This window comes from Colius striatus, unplaced genomic scaffold, assembly GCF_028858725.1.
Source record: "Colius striatus isolate bColStr4 unplaced genomic scaffold, bColStr4.1.hap1 scaffold_34, whole genome shotgun sequence".
Taxonomy (NCBI): domain Eukaryota; kingdom Metazoa; phylum Chordata; class Aves; order Coliiformes; family Coliidae; genus Colius; species Colius striatus.
This window is the reverse complement of record NW_026908518.1, coordinates 1,875,519-1,880,516: the sequence shown is the minus strand read 5'-3', so window position 1 is coordinate 1,880,516 and position 4,998 is coordinate 1,875,519. Positions and strand designations below refer to the sequence as shown.

General features: G+C 39.4%; 1 long non-coding RNA gene across 1 annotated transcript; it reads left to right on the top strand.

Moving 5' to 3' along the window:
* The first annotated feature begins 809 nt into the window (after nucleotides 1-809).
* On the top strand, nucleotides 810-3,929 carry LOC133629233 (uncharacterized). The gene is made up of 3 exons (XR_009820986.1): nucleotides 810-1,002; nucleotides 1,734-1,833; nucleotides 3,822-3,929. It is a non-coding gene; the product is annotated as an uncharacterized LOC133629233 (long non-coding RNA).
* Nucleotides 3,930-4,998: the final 1,069 nt, after the last annotated feature.

Genomic DNA, 4,998 nt, shown 5'->3' with positions numbered 1-4,998 from the left:
GATTGTGATGGGTTTTAATTTTGCTTCTGGAAGCTGTCAGAAATTCACACCCTGTGTGAGAATTGTATATTGTACATTATAAGTTTAACAGAAGATTTACGATTTACCGATGTTCTTTGGCATATAACAACGCTTCGTGCTTCTTAAAAGAAGAAACACACAGTAAAACATGTCTAGATTACATGAATTACCAGCCCTCTGGTTTGTATCCACCTTTAGGTTGTACAGCCTTGTATGGACAGTGAACGAACCTCCTCTTCAGGCTTCTTGTTACAAAGTGATGGTGGAGGTGTCTCATTGGCTCAGCCCCAGCAGTGGGTCTGGCTCAGAGCTGGGGAGAGCTGCGAGCAGCTTCTTCCAGGAGCCATCTTTACAGCCCCTTCCCTCTCACCAGAAAAGGCTGTCATGGCAAACCATGACAAAGTGGTTTGGGAAGGACCTTTTTTCTTAATGCTTAAATCAGTGGATGGAGAGATGGAAACAGCCACTGTTAAAGTGATGTCACACTTCACATGCTTCGAGTAGTACACTTACAAGTGTGTATAAACCGTGTGCTTAGCTTTAACAGATGAATGCATGCAGTCTTTGGAAGTTACAGATGCCACTTGTGTGACACATTTCAGTTTTCCTCTCCAAGAATCTTTGCTCATCGTGTACACAGCATGCCTGACAACTTCTGTAATGCGATAAAGGTTTGACAAACCATTACCAGGTTAATACTGCATTTGATCACAAAGTAGTGGATACACAGAAGCTGTTAAAAATACGTGTGTATTTGTTTTAGGATTCTTCTGTAGACCAAGAGATCACAAAGGCAAAGTCAGTCGTTCTGTTAACAGAAAACGAGTGTGATGCACTTGGGATCCTCCGCTATTTGCAGCAGGCAGAAGCTGAAGTTCCCCCAGAACTGCCTGGTTTGACTGCCAAGGTGCTAAAAGATGAAGAATACCAGAAATTGTCAAGGCCACTGTGTACCCATCTTAAAACATTTGGGGCTTGCAGGTAAGGAATTGCCAAGCTTTCTTACCACCCGTACTGGTGTAGGAAGGTGGTATATGCCTCAATGATGCTGCTTCTTTTTTCTTGCTCAATTTTCCTGTTGGATACTTTCATGAAACCATTTTTTGCTCATGACTCTTTTTCTTGTGGTTACGTTTGCATCAGTTTCACTCTTCTTAGGTACTGCTACGAAAATCAAAATACCAACATTTTCTGGAGACAAATCTCATGTAGCCTGACGGGATATCATAATTATCATTCCTGCCCAAGTGTTCTTGAGGGAACTTCAGGCTCTTTTTATTAGTATTCTAGCCCATAATTGCCCAAGGCTTATGCTTTGCTCTCTCCTCTGTTCTCTTCTGTCCCTCCAGATTAGGTAAGTAGATGACTTCTCTGAGCTGTGTCTAACTGGATTCTAACAGGGCCTTGGATGAAGCCCTCATATGTTCCTTCTAGTGTGGATGACCCTTGTTGCAAGTAACACAAAATTCAGTGTTAGTCTTTGTTTTATTCTGGAACTAGTTTCCTGGTGATTTTTGGTTTTGTTGTATAAACTTGTCCAACAGGAGCTTTTTGGCCACTTCTGTCTAATCTCCAGTCATTGGTGCTACTTGAAACAGAAATTGAATACTGAGGGCTGATGAAATGTTAGTGTGAAAAGATGTTGTAAGCCACATCAAAAATAGTTTACAAGTAAAAGGGCTTTGTTCTAAAACCAGTTTTTAAATATGTAGAAACAGAACAGTGTGTCTGGATCGTCGTCAAGTTAATTTACAAAGAGACGTGCCCCAGCATATCCCAGATACAGTGACACAAACACCTGGATATCTGATGGTAAGTTACAGTTATTGCTTTTTCCCTTGGTTTGGTGTACCAGGAACACATCTTAAATACCTCCTTAGCATATTACCTTCATGTTAATGTAGTACATATCCCACATCTCTTGGGTATTTGGGAGATTTTTAGCTTTTTTAGTTTCTCTGTTGCTTAAGTGTGTGTCAGATTTTCCCTTAATCTTTAGCTTGACCTAAAATTGTTTTGTAGGTGGTTCTGAGTTTACCTTAGGTTTTCTCCTGCATTGGAGGCTCATGTTCTATGGGAAGAGGACATTTGTTCTGTTTATTCCTTTCCTCTATCTATTTAGAACATAAACCAAAATAGGCAAAGATTAAAGGTCCTGTAAATGTCATTATTTTTGTAGTAGAGCAAACACAATCCTCTGGAGTGAAGAAACATTGCAGTGGAAGATCATGCCTGTTTAACAAGAGTTGAAGGGAGGATTTTTCCTTCTCTGTCATGTTGATGCAGACTTCCTGAAAAATGAGTATATTCTGACCTTGTCAATTGAACCAAATATTTTCTCTATTTGCACTGTCCATAGACATGGGATATAAATTCTCTCTTCTAGATGGAGCAGTTGCTTCCTACTAAGGTGTCATTGTGGTTTTGAAAACAGTTTTGATAGAATCCTGTTACATTCACACTGCCATTTTTAGTAGTTAAATAGTCATGAAACCTTCCTGGTTACTGGTTTGACTTTGCTATAGTGGCTCTTCACATCTCAGTAACAATTTGTATGTCAAAACTCCCTTCACTTGGCTTTTCAGTCCCGACTTTACTAGATAGTCTTCCTGTACAGCAGTACTGTAGAGTCTGTCTCATCTCCACCTTGGATAATGATTGCTGAGGGTAGATGTGTAGACACTGGTGCTTCCTTTCAAGGTTAGTGCTTGGATCTGAGAACTGCTGGGTGCTTTCCTTTTTGGATGAGCTGCTTACACTTTCTTCCTGTCCTGTCTTTTGCTAGAATTCAGGTGCGCTCAAGTCATGCAATCAATGGGTGTTCCCCATTCCCAAAAATCATAGGTTGTGAGAATAGACAATAAAAACTGGGTGGATTCCTTGGTGTCACTCCATTTCTGCCTAATAAAGAAGCTTTTGTTGGCAGCTGGTAGTTGAAACTCGTTGATAACCTATAGATACAGTTTGAGTGCTTGAAACCTGGACAGATTTCATAATACTCCTGTTATAAACTTGTACTTCCCTTTTGTGCACTCAAGACAGCAGTTGTGGCCTCTTTCCTCATCTAGTTCTGCTTCTGCTGACTGCAGAGCCTGGATATATGTCTTACAAATCAGTTGTCAATTGGATAAGTGTTCACTGTCTCTTTTGTTTAGAACTCGGTATCATGTTGCTTTCCTTTAAGAATCTCTAGTTGCACTGTGAGAGTTTTAGGGTTTTAGTAAGTGGAAATTACCTTTCTGGTCTTCTTTTCTGTCTGGCCTCATACACTCAGCTGTATCTCAGTACTTGTGCCTAGCATGAGCCTTTGGATGAAATGCACCCAGCATTTTGTGAATTGGTGTTCTTGATAGCTTATGTCAAGCATTTTCCGTGCAAAAAGAGGGAAGGCGTCACGCTTCCCCAGTCAGTTCTTCTAAATCTCATTGTAAGGTTGGAGACCACTTAAAATTAAGCTTGGATGATGTGAAATGCCTTAGTGGTTAGTAGCTTGACAGGTAATACTGTAGTTCACTAGTGTTCATTTAAGTGGAATACCACCAAGACCTATAGATCTTGCTCTATAAACTTGTGTCCAGTCTGGACTGGGCTATGGACAGTTACCATTCATAAGGATTCATTCATTCAGGATTATTCCTAATCTTTGGAGTAATAAGAGGTCATCATCTTCTGAAATGCATGTGTACAGCAGTATTTGTCATCTCTTTAGGCTGGAAAGAGGTAGGTCACCTTCAACATGAAAACGTCTCATTAACTTAAGAAACCATCAGTTGTCTTTATAACGTATTTTATGCTTTCAGATTCTGCCTCTCCACGTTGTAAATGCAACAAACTGCTTTGGTCGAAGAGTAGATCAGCAGAAGGACCAATATACAATTCTTGCTGAAGGAATTAATGGGTATTTTAAGGAACCTGGTAATAAGATTGCTGTTAAAAATGTGGAGAAGCTGGCATTTCATGGTTTGTGTCAGAAAACAGTTGTTCACAGGTAAAAATGTGGATTTTTTTTGGTTTAAATTATTCATGTGCACTTTTTAATACAAAGTAATTTAGAACTTTTACTGCTAAGTTAAAGTTAACCCACCATGAAAACTAGCAAAAAAATCTCTGCTGTACAAATTGTTCTTTAAAAAGCTCTCACATGCTGCCTGTGCTGAAGGGAAGCCAGAATGGCTCCACATACACACCACTGAACATTGTGCTGTGAAAGTTTAATCTTTTTTAGACACAAGGGGGTGAAGAAACTTTACAACTATAATAATTCTTTGTTTCCTCTCCAACTCTGAAGGGCTCAGGTGCTAGATATTTCCCCAAAAGAGAAGGAAAATATGTTCTGTAGTGTCAAAATTAACTATATAGATGAAGGCAGAACATGTCAAGTCCAAAGTTACCAGCTGCTTCCCTCACCTGCCAAGTTTCAGTGTCTGCCACCTCAGGCTGGGGAATTTGTAGAGTGAAACCCATTGGTAATGAACTGGAGTGGAACCCAAAGGTAATATTTATCAGATTTTCAATGGCATGTTCTTTTATTTCTCTTTGTGTGTTATTTTCTGTAAGAAAGCAGTAATGAACTGCAAACTTAGTTTTCAAATTTAACTCCTCATTAGTATTGACAAGAAATATCTACTATTGGCCAGATTCTGAGAAGTCAGCTTTCTTGGTTTGTTTTCCTGCAAAATCAAGTGAGATTTATGCGATTTTTTTTCTTCAATTCTTCTGAATTCAGTATCTTCTTCCAGAAAACGTTACTGCTGCTTTTGCATCTGTGGGGATTCAACGGGGGAAGGGTAGCCTCTGTAAATGAAACTGTGTTTGAATACTGTCCCATTCAGGAAGCTCCTTCCTTAATGAGTAACAAAATCTGGTTTTATTTGTTTAATACTCGTGTCATGTTTAAGCTTGGAAGATTTGTTTCATTGCAGTTATTGTAAAGTTAAGTTGGAATTCACCTCAAGTGCAGTGACTTTTTTTCCTTAG